The 15,924-nt window shown below is 32.4% G+C and overlaps 1 pseudogene; it reads left to right on the top strand.

The window, feature by feature from the left end:
- The first annotated feature begins 3,037 nt into the window (after positions 1-3,037).
- On the top strand, positions 3,038-14,646 carry LOC113563451 (annotated as a pseudogene).
- The last annotated feature ends 1,278 nt before the right edge of the window (positions 14,647-15,924 follow it).

The following is a 15,924-nucleotide window of genomic DNA, read 5'->3' on the forward strand; positions in this document are numbered from 1 at the left end:
TTTTTCGTTGCAATACCGCTTGCAAATCTGCATTTTCAAGCTTTCTTGGTTGTCCCGAGCGTTTTTTGTCCTTCAATAGTATCACCACTTTTAAAGCGTCTAAACAGTATTCGCACGTCTTAATTGATGGGGCAGAATCACCATAAGTTTCACAAGAATTCTATACGTCAGCGGCAGTTTCTTTTGATTAGAAAACCAAAGCAACGCATGTCGAAAATGCTTCTTTCGGAGTTGCATTTTTACGATGATATAAACACGACTGTTATTGCATCTATTGCTAAATAATGCTATAAATGTCATGGATAATGTCAACACTGTAAGAAACAAGTTAATCGGAAACAGCTATTGGAACAAACTGACACTACAGCATCTGTTGCAAACCCTCAAAACTAAATCACACTCCTAATATTATATGCCTCATATAATTTTACATTTTAATTACAGTAAATGTCCGAGTATAAAAAGGATTTAAAGAAAATTCAAACAGAACTTGAAGAGTTACGTAACTCGACGAAACGAAAGAGAAACGAATGGCGATTAGAAAATCTGCACTTGAGGTACGTTAATTATTATGCCAGTCGCCTGCTATATTAATGTAAAGTACAATTATTTCGAATTTTTAATTTTACGTTATAGATTTAAAAAGCTATATCTCTTTGATCTGCAATTTTAGAGCCAAGTTCGTGACAATCAGGCACCGACAAAGTTATTGTAATAGAATTAAATGATGAAATTAATACATTAAAAAAAGAAAATGCTACTTTACTGGAACGACTGGAAGATATGAGAAAAAGTGGTAAATACATATCTAATTTGTTTATATTGCTTTAAAAATATCAAAATATCAGTGTTTTTTAGCAATTTTTAAATACGTTATAATGTAAGTATACTTTAATTTTATTCTTATTTAAAACTTGTATTTATCATTTATAACTTGTAGAATGACGATCTGTCGGCGAAATTGAAAGATTACGAAGCGGTCTCCAAGATTCATCAAGTGTTAACGCGCGACACTACGGCACTGGAATCGGAAATTCGAAAATTGAAAATGCCTTGTCAAGACACGGAAAGCAGAAAGCAGATCTGGCGCAGTGTAAAATGCGTTATGAACATAGAATCACGGCGATCAATGACGAAATCCAAGCAATACAGAATCAATTGTCGCGATACAAAGCGAACGCGACACTTATAAGCACATGTTGGAGGGTGCTCAAAAAACGATAGGTGAACTAAAGTCCACAAGACAAGGTAGACAGTCAATGCATCCTCTGGAAAGTCGGATGAAGTGAGTATGAATATATCATTTATTATGAAGATTTACAATACCGCTACAGGATGTCTCAAAATTACCGGTAACAATTTTAATAGTAAACTGCTATAGAACATTCTAAATAATAATATTTAACATTTTTAATAACAATGTCTTCCATGTAAATTATTTTTCTACATTAAAGCAATATAATGACATCTGAATTTATTTATAATTAAATTCATCGGATATTGCAAAAGTATATTCTTTTTTAGGATGAAGAATCAACAAAAGCCAACATATTATGACTGAGACAACAGATTAGTTGCATGGAAGATGAACTTTCTGAGACGAGACTCGAAGCTTCTAGGCTAAAAGCTGAGCTAGTGTCCGAGAAATCTGCAGTCACGTAAAGTATCCGAATTAAATCGCGTATTAATGAGGTAATTATCAAATAAATAAACTAAATTAACTAGATAAAATGCAATGAACTTCGCAAATTATTTATATCATTATAAATTCTTTATGATCGCAGTTGGAGGAAGAACGATTACTCACCAGTGGACGCTCGAAAATTCCCGGATAAAAGTGCGAATGGAGTTAGCCTGGCAAAAGGAGAGAGAAGAGCATCAGAGGTTGCTGCAGGAGACGGCTACGCTAGCACGAGATTTACGGCAAACGCTATTCGAGGTATTCATGTTGATAGCTTTTAATAGACGTTAACAAAACCACATGTAAAATTAATAGCCGTTGTTCTTTATGAATGTTATCTTGCAGATAGAGAGAGAGAAGAAGTAAGGAGCGACTTGAAAATAAAGGAGCAGATCAGCAAAAGAAGTATTCGATGAAGAGAAAAAGAAAAGAAAAAATTATTGAGGTGATTGATATTATATATTATTAACTGAAACGCTTGTATAATACATACGAATGCACAGTGGGCTAGAATCGAAAAAAGCTGGCCAAAAGTCGATTTTTTTCAACTCTTGCAAATCTGTGCATTTCGACCTTTTTGATTTCGTGGATATCAGTATTTTCAAAATGTGAATGGATTTCGTAGGAAAAATTTCCTTCCATTAATCAACAATTAATAGGAGGCAAGCGTTAATGTTCCGAAAACGAATTAATATGCAAGTAATTTTGCTTTTTACTTCTATAAATAGAATTGAAACTCTTTCCCCAAACAGTTATAACCATTAAAAATGTTTGTTCATCGATTTGTGTTAATCTAAGTTTTTTGTTTCTTAAAATATAAGACGTGACAATATTAAATGGACATACTGTACTATACAATATGTGTTGTTTATCATACGAATGTAATTTCCACACATAAGGGATGAACAGCAGCATGAGTATACCGTTTCGAAAAAGTTTAGAGCAGTCAAACAAGAATTGTCGAATATTGTCGTTCAAACTGAGAAAAATAGAGCGTAAAGCTGAAGAATTAGAGAATGAACGATCTGCTCTGGAAAAGAAACATGAAGAGGTATAAAAATTTGAAGTACATAATAATCATAAAGAAAGAAATTCGTTATTACATCACGAGTAGCTATTATAAAATCATTGCTCTATTTTCCTATAAAGTTATATTTAAGTATAAATTAAATTAAATAATTCCATGCAAAATATTTTCATTTATCTTAGATGAAGAAAACAGAAGAGACTCTGCAAAAAGTAAGCAATGCATTCCAGAATAGAACGCAAAAGAAACCGACAGATGCTACAACGAAAATACAACTCAAAAAGATGGTTGACGAAATGGAAAAAGAATAGGTTTGGCTACTTGTTGCATCTTGATTTTACAATGTTAATTTTACAAAACTTAATTGATCTTTCATATTATTCGATAATTAACATTTTAGAAGACATGATGAATATCTTCACCAACATTAAAAATGGTCATAATGTGACATAGCGGATGTGAAACAAAAAGATAATAATTTAAAGTATGATCGCTTTTAAAAGATACGACTTGCTTAAAGAACAATTGGAGTCTACGTGAAGGAATTGGCCAGTGAGAAAGAAAAGAAAAAGGTTCAACCAAGCGTAAAATTAGACGACACTAAAACCACAGAACTACAAAATGGTAGACAATTTCTCAATCTGAAATTATAAATGATAACACCTGCGAATCTCTAATTGCTAAATTTTATTGCAGTGAAGAGAAAGTTGGAACGAAGCAGTTACTTTACGTGAAGTTGAAGAAAAGCGTGGGAAAAAGAGAAAGTATCACTCTCAGAAGAAAAGGAAAAGTTGAATCTAAACTTCTTCACTATCAGCTGAAAAATTAAAAGTTTATAACGAGGTTGTGCAACTGAAAAAAGACCTCGGTAACGTTTGAATCTTGGTTTTTTCGCTCATAACATTTCTGAATTTTTCAATAAATCTTCAATATTTATTATGTGCTCAACATATAAGTTATCAGTAAGTTATTAAAACATAATTGCAATTTTTGTTGAAATGTAGAAACGGCCAAATCGTCGGAAAAAGATTCCGCGAAGATGGAAGTAACAATAAATGAGTTGAAAGAAAAGCTATCGCAAGAACAAGAGAATTGTAAGAAACTGCAGGATGATTTATCATCGCACACCGAAAGAGAATCGAAAATGTCGCAATCAATAACGTCCGTAAGTATCTTTACTTTATAATACCTTTTTTATCTATAATTCCCTACATTTGTAATTACAGTTTATCTTACGGATCATTTTATTTTTACCGGTTGAAACAGGTTGAACAAACAAAAACAAAACTTGATGCTGAAGTAAAACGTCTCAAAAAGGAGTTGGAGAACACGAAATCAACTACATCAACCAAGATCACAGATCTGACTACAGAAATTACGGAACTTAAACGAGAGAGCGAGAAATTAACATCACAGCTTAACAGCGAGAAAGAGACAAAAGAAACCGAAATAGCAGCGCTCCAAAAGAAGATAACTTCTTTAGAAAAGGCTGGACAAAATACGAAGCGAATAAATGAAATGAAACAGACGTACAATGAGAAAATCTTGAGTACAGTATCAGGAAATTTTATCAAGAAAATACTTATTAACTTAAAGATTCCATCATTATATTTTTTAATTTCGAATTTATCGTAACTTATTCAACTTTCAGATCTCGAGAATGAGATTAAAAAGCAGAAACAAGAGCAAGAAGCACTGACCAAAAAGTGGCAAGAGCTTACGAACTCGAAACTACAAATTGAAAGGGATAAAGAATCTCTGAATAGGTAAACAGCAATTCAACACTAACAGTGTGAGGAGTAAGAATTCACTGCCAACGATATTAAGGGGGGAGCCTGCTTTAGAACGCTGAAAATAAGGTATATTTTACGAATTGTTTTTGGAGAAACTATACAGCGGATCATTATAAAACTTTGATGCATTTATTAGTACATGTTTAAAGATAAAAAAATTATTTTTTGATTTGAATGTATCGCTTGTAGAGGTCGTCCTGGAGAAATCTTAGTGCAGCCGCGTCGCCGGCATTGCAAATTGGTGAGCATTCTCCTGCCACCAAATTTCGTCTAAACTGAAAAATTGAAATATGTTCTCGTTATTTATGAATTCCCATCGTCGATGAACCAAAGAGAGAAGAAAAAAGTTGAAAAGTGCCAAAATGGTGGAGCTTAGAACACAAAAGTACGATTTTTAGACAAAGTTTTTGAACTTTTTCATGCAAAAGTAATTGTTTAACTTAATGTTTTTATGAATATTAAAGGTTCATCGACGATGGGAATTCATAAATAACGAGAAAATATTTCAATTTTTAAGTTTGGATGAAATTTGGAGGCAGGAGAATGCTCACCAATTTATAACGCCGGCTGCACTAAGGTGCCTCCAGGACGACCTCTACAGGCGATATATTCAAATCAAAAAATAATTTTTTTATCTTTAAACATGTAGTAATAAATGCATCAAAGTTTTATAATGATCCGCTGTATAGTTTCTCCAAAAAAATTCGTAAAATTATACCTTATTTTCAACGTTCTAAAGCAGGCTCCCCCCTTAAATGCCTCGTGTAATCTTATGTAATTATATGAGGGGTGTGATTTAGTTTTGAGGGTTTTTTTGCTCAAAAACGCATGTATTTAAATATGATAATGAATGAATACCTTAATCCAAATATTTTCCTTCGTTTTCCATAACTTTTTCCCATCTTTCTGGCAAGAGATGGATTCCACCACGATAAAATGACTCTTCTTTTGAGTTGATTCATTCGTCGACGAATTTTCGCACTTCTTCCAAATTATCAAAGTGTGTATCCTCTAAAGCGTGTTGCATCCACCGGAACAAATAATAATCGCATGGAGCAATGTCCGGCGAATACGCGGGGTGCGGTAAGACTTCCCATTCAAGCTCTAATAGTGTTTGTTTCACTGATAACGCAACGTGAGGTCGAGCGTTGTCACGAAGAAGAATCACTTTCCGTCGTTTACTCGCAATTGGTGGTCATTTTTGGTCCAATGCTTGCTTCAACTTGTACACTTGGTGTCGATAACGATCAGCCGTGACAGTCTCGTGCGGATTTAACAGCTCATAGTACACTATCCCACCAAATACAGAGCATTACTTTTGAACCGTCAATATTGCGTCTCGGAGTGGATGTTGATGGTTCGCCTGGACCCACCCATGATTTTCTGCGTTTCGGATTATCAAAATAGATCCACTTTTCACCCCCAGTAACAATCCGAGACAAAAGACTCTTCTTTTTTTGCCTGGCGATCAACGAAATGCAAATGTTCAAATGGCACTTTCCGATAATTGATGTCGAACCCATTTCCCTTCTTTCTGAATTTTTCCCATTTCATGTAAATGTTTGGCAACTGTTGTACGATCAACGTTTAATGCTCTGGCAAGTTCTGAAGTGGATTGTGTTGGATTTTCGTGCAATAACGCTTGCAAATCTGCATTTTCAAGCTTTCTTGGTTGTCCCGAGCGTTCTTTGTCCTTCACATCAGTATCACCACTTTTAAAGCGTCTAAACCAGTATTCGCACGTCTTAATTGATGGGGCAGAATCACCATAAGTTTCCACAAGAATTCTATAACCGTCAGCGGCAGTTTTCTTTTGATTAAAAAACAAAAGCAACGCATGTCGAAAATGCTCTTTCGGAAGTTGCATTTTTACGATGATATAAACACGACTGTTATTGCATCTATTGCTATAATGCTACTAAATGTCATGGATAATGTCAACACTGTAAGAAACAAGTTATCGGAAACAGCTATTGGAACAAACTGACACTACAGCCATCTGTTGCAAAACCCTCAAAACTAAATCACACTCCTAATATTATATGCCTCATATAATTTTACATTTTATTACAGTAAATGTACCGAGTATAAAAAGGATTTAAAGAAAATTCAAACAGAACTTGAAGAGTTACGTAACTCGACGAAAACGAAAGAGAACGAATGGCGATTAGAAAAATCTGCACTTGAGGTACGTTAATTATTATGCAGTCGCCTGCTATATTAATGTAAAGTACATTATTTCGAATTTTTAATTTACGTTATAGATTTAAAAAGCTATATCTCTTTGATCTGCAATTTTAGAGCCAAGTTCGTGACAATCAGGCACCGAACAAAGTTATTGTAATAGAATTAAATGATGAAATTAATACATTAAAAAAAGAAAATGCTACTTTACTGGAACGACTGGAAGATATGAGAAAAGTGGTAAATACATATCTAATTTGTTTATATTGCTTTAAAAATATACAAAATATCAGTGTTTTTTAGCAATTTCTAAATACGTTATAATGTAAGTATAACTTTAATTTTCATTCTTATTTAAAAACTTGTATTTATCATTTATAACTTGTAGAATGACGATCTGTCGGCGAAATTGAAAGATTACGAAGCGGTCTCCAAGATTCATCAAGTGTTAACGCCGGACACTACGGCACTGGAATCGGAAATTCGAAAATTGAAAAATGCCTTGTCAAACACGGAAAAGGCCAAGAAAGCAGATCTGGCGCAGTGTAAAATGCGTTATGAACATAGAATCACGGCGATCAATGACGAAATCCAAGCAATACAGAATCAATTGTCGCGATACAAACGCGAACGCGACACTTATAAGCACATGTTGGAGGGTGCTCAAAAAACGATAGGTGAACTAAAGTCCACAAGACAAGGTAGACAGTCCAATGCATCCTCTGGAAAGTCGGATGAAGTGAGTAATGAATATATCATTTATTATGAAGATTTACAATACCGCTATACAGGATGTCTCAAAATTACCGGTAACAATTTTAATAGTAGATGCTATAGAACATTCTAAATAATAATATTTAACATTTTTAATAACAATGTCTTCCATGTATAATTATTTTTCTACATTAAAGCAATATTAATGACATGCTGAATTTATTTATAATTAAATTCATCGGATATTGCAAAAGTATATTCTTTTTTAGGATGAAGAATCAACAAAAGCCAACATATTAGTACTGGAGAAACAGATTAGTTGCATGGAAGATGAACTTTCTGAGACGAGACTCGAAGCTTCTAGGCTAAAAGCTGAGCTAGTGTCCGAGAAATCTGCCAGTCACGTTAAAGTATCCGAATTACAATCGCGTATTAATGAGGTAATTATCAAATAAATAAACTAAATTAACTAGATAAAAATGCAATGAACTTCGCAAATTATTTATATCATTATAAATTCTTTATGATCGCAGTTGGAGGAAGAACGATTACTCACCAGTGGACGCTCGAAAATTCCCGGATTAAAAGTGCGAATGGAGTTAGCCTGGCAAAAGGAGAGAGAAGAGCATCAGAGGTTGCTGCAGGAGACGGCTACGCTAGCACGAGATTTACGGCAAACGCTATTCGAGGTATTCATGTTGATAGCTTTTTAATAGACGTTAAACAAAACCACATGTAAAATTAATAGCCGTTGTTCTTTATGAATGTTATCCTTGCAGATAGAGAGAGAACGAAGTAAGGAGCGACTTGAAAATAAAAGGAGGCAAGATCAGCAAAAGAAGGTATTCGATGAAGAGAAAGAAGAAAAGAAGAAAAAATTATTGGAGGTGATTGATATTATATATTATTAACTGAAACGCTTGTATAATACATACGAATGCACAGTGGGCTAGAATCGAAAAAAGCTGGCCAAAAGTCGAATTTTTTCAACTCTTGCAAATCTGTGCATTTCGACCTTTTTTGATTCGTGGATATCAGTATTTTCAAAAATGTGAATGGATTTCGTAGGAAAAATTTCCTTCCCATTAATCAACAATTAATAGGAGGCAATGCGTTAATGTTCCGAAAAACGAATTATGAATGCAAGTAATTTTGCTTTTTACTCTATAAATAGAATTGAAACTCTTTCCCCAAACAGTTATAACCATTAAAAATGTTTGTTCATCGATTTGTGTTAATCTAAGTTTTTGGTTTCTTAAAATATAAGAAAGAAGTAAAGTTCAATATCATTTTTTTAAATAGCTGTAAAAGGCTGTTTGGGATTCTTGTTTTATCATCTTGTGTAGGATTCAAACTAAGTATTTCCGTTTAAATTGTGCACACCAACGCACACCTTTGCGTTATATACAGGATGTTTCATTTTAATTTTCATATCGTAATAACTCGAAAATTTGGCGTTTTGGTAAAAAATGTTTGAAATGAAAGTTGTAGGTTTTTAAGTGAAGCATTACATAGCAATACCAGTATGACCTTGATAGTGTTGTCAAGATCATGTACAGATCACCGTGAAATTTTTAAATGCCGCGAAACGTACGACGCGGCGCGGTAGCGACTGTAATTTTCAAGCTTCATAACTTCGAAGTATTTGACGGATAAATACTTTGTTATAGTGTTCTGAAAAGCTCTTGAGGTAAGCTACAAAAATATCTAATGAAAACTGGAGGTTCCCATTTAAAAAATTCAAGGTGACCTTTGCGTGACCTTGGCAACGCTATTCAAGGTCATACTAGTATTACTATCTAATACCTGATTTAAAACCCTATAACTTTTATTTGAAACATTTTTTTCTAAAACGTCATGTTTTCGAGTTATTACTTTTGGCCAGCGTTTTTCGAGTTTAGCCCACTGTGGAATGGTTTGAAATTATAATTATTGAAAAATTTGTCATAATTCCTTCACTTTGCTAATTATAATGGATCAATTCTAGCTGCAATGCGATCTACTCGAGCTGAGGGACGCGCATGCGAAATTAAGAACGAGCAACGAGAAAATGAGACGAGAAAAGGAACGACATGAGAAGGAGAGGCAGGAACTCAAAGAAGTGATATTTAACAAATCCAAGTCGGAGCAAATTGAACTGCGCAATATAAACATTCTTATGCAGCAAGTACAAGACCTGTTACAACTTTTCCCCGAACTGAACACCGTGAGGGAGAATGGAACACCTGAAGTATACACGCCAACTCCGCCGAGACGATTGAAGGTACGAGATAGATTATAAATACTCGTATAATCAGTACTTATACAATGTTATAATAATCATTATAAATATGTAAAACTACGAAAACGTTTTAAAAGTGCTTATTCATTTACAGGGACCAAAATCGAGAGAGTCTTCGCCAATGTTGGAGACGAAGAGCGACGTGAAAGGTAAATTGGAAATATAACTTCATTGAATTTCAACATCTTGTAGATGCATTGTATAAACCGCATATTTGCGTTTGCAGTTATAAGCCCGATACTCGGCGAAAGAACAGAGAAATTAGAATACACTATTAAGAAATTAATGGACGTAGCAAAGGAACTCAAGGAATCGAAGAAAACAACGGATGAAGTGAACGCAACGCGAATGAAGAAATTGAGCAAAAGGTGAGTTTTACGATTTATATATTTGATCTGATATATCTCGAGATACCTAAAAAGAACTATTAAGAACTCAAAGAATGTTGTGATGATTTAGATCGACATCAGTAGAGAGCGATCCAGGAAAAGGAATAATATTGAATCGTAGTAAACCGCGTTTGAAGAGAAAGAGTCTTTCTTTGGAACAAACATCTGAGCGTCAACAAGTGAGTACATGTTTCATAAAAATGCAGAAAATTGTTTCATGAAATATGAAAGTACAAAAGCATGAAATATATAAATTCTATTGGTAGATAAAATGCTAGTTTGTAATAACGCAATTACATGTTTCATAAAAATGCAGAAAATTGTTTCATGAAATATGAAAGTACAAAAGCATAAAATATATAAATTCTATTGGTAGATAAAATGCTAGTTTGTAATAATGCAATTACATGTTTCATAAAAATGCAGAAAATTGTTTCATGAAATATGAAAGTACAGAAGCATAAAATATATAAATTCTATTGGTAGATAAAATGCTAGTTTGTAATAACGCAATTACATGTTTCATAAAAATGCAGAAAATTGTTTCATGAAATATGAAAGTACAAAAGCAAAATATATAAATTCTATTGGTAGATAAAATGCTAGTTTGTAATAACGCAATTACATGTTTCATAAAAATGCAGAAAATTGTTTCATGAAATATGAAAGTACAAAAGCATGAAATATATAAATTCTATTGGTAGATAAAATGCTAGTTTGTAAATAATGCAATTACATGTTTCATAAAAATGCAGAAAATTGTTTCATGAAATATGAAAGTACAAAAGCATGAAATATATAAATTCTATTGGTAGATAAAATGCTAGTTTGTAATAACGCAATTACATGTTTCATAAAAATGCAGAAAATTGTTTCATGAAATATGAAAGTACAAAAGCAAAATATATAAATTCTATTGGTAGATAAAATGCTAGTTTGTAATAACGCAATTACATGTTTCATAAAAATGCAGAAAATTGTTTCATGAAATATGAAAGTACAAAAGCATGAAATATATAAATTCTATTGGTAGATAAAATGCTAGTTTGTAATAACGCAATTACATGTTTCATAAAAATGCAGAAAATTGTTTCATGAAATATGAAAGTACAAAAGCATGAAATATATAAATTCTATTGGTAGATAAATGCTAGTTTGTAATAACGCAATTACATGTTTCATAAAAATGCAGAAAATTGTTTCATGAAATATGAAAGTACAAAAGCATGAAATATATAAATTCTATTGGTAGATAAAATGCTAGTTTGTAATAACGCAATTACATGTTTCATAAAAATGCAGAAAATTGTTTCATGAAATATGAAAGTACAAAAGCATGAAATATATAAATTCTATTGGTAGATAAAATGCTAGTTTGTAATAATGCAATTACATGTTTCATAAAAATGCAGAAAATTGTTTCATGAAATATGAAAGTACAGAAGCATAAAATATATAAATTCTATTGGTAGATAAAATGCTAGTTTGTAATAATGCAATTACATGTTTCATAAAAATGCAGAAAATTGTTTCATGAAATATGAAAGTACAAAAGCATGAAATATATAAATTCTATTGGTAGATAAAATGCTAGTTTGTAATAACGCAATTACATGTTTCATAAAAATGCAGAAAATTGTTTCATGAAATATGAAAGTACAAAAGCATGAAATATATAAATTCTATTGGTAGATAAATGCTAGTTTGTAATAACGCAATTACATGTTTCATAAAAATGCAGAAAATTGTTTCATGAAATATGAAAGTACAAAAGCATGAAATATATAAATTCTATTGGTAGATAAAATGCTAGTTTGTAATAACGCAATTACATGTTTCATAAAAATGCAGAAAATTGTTTCATGAAATATGAAAGTACAAAAGCATGAAATATATAAATTCTATTGGTAGATAAAATGCTAGTTTGTAATAATGCAATTACATGTTTCATAAAAATGCAGAAAATTGTTTCATGAAATATGAAAGTACAGAAGCATAAAATATATAAATTCTATTGGTAGATAAAATGCTAGTTTGTAATAATGCAATTACATGTTTCATAAAAATGCAGAAAATTGTTTCATGAAATATGAAAGTACAAAAGCATGAAATATATAAATTCTATTGGTAGATAAAATGCTAGTTTGTAATAACGCAATTACATGTTTCATAAAAATGCAGAAAATTGTTTCATGAAATATGAAAGTACAAAAGCATGAAATATATAAATTCTATTGGTAGATAAAATGCTAGTTTGTAATAATGCAATTACATGTTTCATAAAAATGCAGAAAATTGTTTCATGAAATATGAAAGTACAAAAGCATGAAATATATAAATTCTATTGGTAGATAAAATGCTAGTTTGTAATAACGCAATTACATGTTTCATAAAAATGCAGAAAATTGTTTCATGAAATATGAAAGTACAAAAGCATGAAATATATAAATTCTATTGGTAGATAAATGCTAGTTTGTAATAACGCAATTACATGTTTCATAAAAATGCAGAAAATTGTTTCATGAAATATGAAAGTACAAAAGCATGAAATATATAAATTCTATTGGTAGATAAAATGCTAGTTTGTAATAACGCAATTACATGTTTCATAAAAATGCAGAAAATTGTTTCATGAAATATGAAAGTACAAAAGCATGAAATATATAAATTCTATTGGTAGATAAAATGCTAGTTTGTAATAATGCAATTACATGTTTCATAAAAATGCAGAAAATTGTTTCATGAAATATGAAAGTACAAAAGCATAAAATATATAAATTCTATTGGTAGATAAAATGCTAGTTTGTAATAATGCAATTACATGTTTCATAAAAATGCAGAAAATTGTTTCATGAAATATGAAAGTACAAAAGCATGAAATATATAAATTCTATTGGTAGATAAAATGCTAGTTTGTAATAACGCAATTACATGTTTCATAAAAATGCAGAAAATTGTTTCATGAAATATGAAAGTACAAAAGCATGAAATATATAAATTCTATTGGTAGATAAAATGCTAGTTTGTAATAATGCAATTACATGTTTCATAAAAATGCAGAAAATTGTTTCATGAAATATGAAAGTACAAAAGCAAAATATATAAATTCTATTGGTAGATAAAATGCTAGTTTGTAATAACGCAATTACATGTTTCATAAAAATGCAGAAAATTGTTTCATGAAATATGAAAGTACAAAAGCAAAATATATAAATTCTATTGGTAGATAAAATGCTAGTTTGTAATAACGCAATTACATGTTTCATAAAAATGCAGAAAATTGTTTCATGAAATATGAAAGTACAAAAGCATAAAATATATAAATTCTATTGGTAGATAAAATGCTAGTTTGTAATAACGCAATTACTAATCATTTTTACGTTATTATTAGTGTTTAATTTTTTTATATTGTCTGAATAACTATTTACGCTTAATTAAAATTTCCTTATGCTCTTGATCATTTATATTCATATGCCACTCTAGTCTCCAGCTATTTGGGGCACGGACAGCAATTTATCCAGTATGCAATCGCTGGAAGGATCGGAAGCTGATTCTCGCGGAGTTAGTCGACAAAGAGATTCCAGCGTGGACAGGTATCGAAATAATTGTTCGTAATGTAATAAACATTTTGTAGATATGAAATATTTGTAAAATGATACTTGCTAATGTTACGCTTAGCCGTCTCTCCGGAGGATCAACGAAAAGCGAGATGTTAGAGAGGGATAAGAAATACGGCAAAGGGATAATAAAAAAATTAACGCATAAATTGACCAAATCGTCCAGCGTCGACGACCCGAATATGACTGACTACTCGCTTCAGGCAAGAGGAAATTTAAATATTCGGAACTATTTTCTTTCGAATGAAACATTGTTAATTAAAATGATCGAATACTTGACAGACATCTGGTTCTGAAACTAGCATCAATGAAAGGAGTAAACTGGAGAAGAAGAATTTAAAGAAGAAGCTAACGGACATGTTCAAAAGAGGTTCAAGAAGCAGCAGGTACGTAAAAAAAGAATTACAATTATTTAATAGATGTGTATGTAAAAGATATAAACTAATTATAACTTACGTTAATGAAATAATGTTGCAATGCTTTTCAGTGTAGATAAAAAGACCAGATCCAGCAATTCCAGCAGGCCTGCTTCGAGGAACTCCATGACATCGGACTGACGATTTTCCACGATCTTATCAAAGGACTCGTTTGAGACTTCTTTAACTTTCCGAGGAAGAAGTGTGGCATTACAGTCGACGATGCTGTGTAATAAAAAACGCAGACTGCTCAAGTTCATGTGCAAAAGTTGAAACGTACTGCTGGTGATGTACGTTTAGGTTTTCGCAGAGAGTAGAAACCAACGCACACGTATTCTTGTATATCGGTGGTGCATTATTATCTACTTCAATCTCCTTAGATCGCCCAGCATCCGTACGTCACGTATTCAATAAATTATCTTCATCCCATGCATTCACTTTACGCAACCTCTTCACAGAAATTCACGATCGATTCGATGAAATTAAAGATCGAAATGAGTTGTGCATGATTATGTGTTGAAAATATACATACATCTACGTGCAATATGGCATTATTGAAAAATATAGTGTAGAAATTCCACTGGCTCTATCCTCCAGACATTATTGGATCGTCAAAAAAATCATTCATCAGTTCGACTTTCAATAGCAGCCTTTACTCGTCAAAAACGAATCCGTAACGCTACGGTACTTACAAAGGATCTGAGTTTATACAAGTCGATAAACGTTCGATGACGTTCTGCGGTAAAGTACATTCTGAATATGTATATTGGGTTGGCCAAAAAGTAATTGCGTTTTTTTTATATAAATAAAAGGCGAATTTTTCATGGGAAACAAAAACTTTATTAAACAATATATTGTCCATTTTGTTTGATTATCTTTTGCCATTTTTCAGGCAACTTCATGATTCCGCGCTCAAAAAAGTTCTTATCTTTTTCAGCAAAAAACAATTCCAACAACGATTTGATATCCTCATCAGCAGTCAAGGTTTTACCATTCAAGGCGTTTTGCAAAGAACGAAACGAATGGTAATCTGATGGTGCCAGGTCTGGCGAATATGGTGGATGTGGTAACATCATGGTAACACATCCCATCCAAGCTGCAACAATTTTTCACGAGTGACCAAACTTGTACGTGGTCTAGCGTTATCATGGTGAAACACAACACCCTTGCGATTCACCAATTCTCGACGTTTCTGTTTGATGGCATCATTTAATTGATCCAGTTGACGACAGTATACGTCTGAATTAATGGTTTGATTCCTTGCAAGCAGCTCAAAATACACAATACCTTTAAAGTCCCACCAGACTGACAGCATAATCTTTCTTTGGTGAATATCTGCTTTTCAAGTGCTTTCAGCAGGTTCATCACGCTTGCTCGACGATCTTTTTCGTTTGACGTTGTTGTAGACGATCCATTTTTCGTCGCCTGTTATCATACGTCTCAAAAATGGATCATTTTCCTCACGTTTCAAAAGAGAATCGCAGATGTCAATACGCTTAGTGAGATGAATTTCTTCGAGCTCATGTCGTACCCAAATATCGAGCTTACTAATGTATCCAAGTCGTTTTGAATGGTTTTCAACACTCGATTTCGATACGTTAAGATTCTCAGCAATCTCTTGTGTCGTTAAACGCCGATTCGAATCGATCGGTACCTTTCTTTTGTCATCATCAATTTCGATTGGCCTTCCTGAGCGTGGTGCATCTTTCACATTAAAATCTCCAGATCGAAATTTAGTAAACCAATTTTGACACTGCCGCAGCTTTAAAGCATCCTCGCCATATACATCAGATAACTGTTTATGAGCTTGCACGGCGTTTTT

The sequence above is a fragment of the Ooceraea biroi genome, chromosome 14, assembly GCF_003672135.1.
Source record: "Ooceraea biroi isolate clonal line C1 chromosome 14, Obir_v5.4, whole genome shotgun sequence".
Taxonomy (NCBI): domain Eukaryota; kingdom Metazoa; phylum Arthropoda; class Insecta; order Hymenoptera; family Formicidae; genus Ooceraea; species Ooceraea biroi.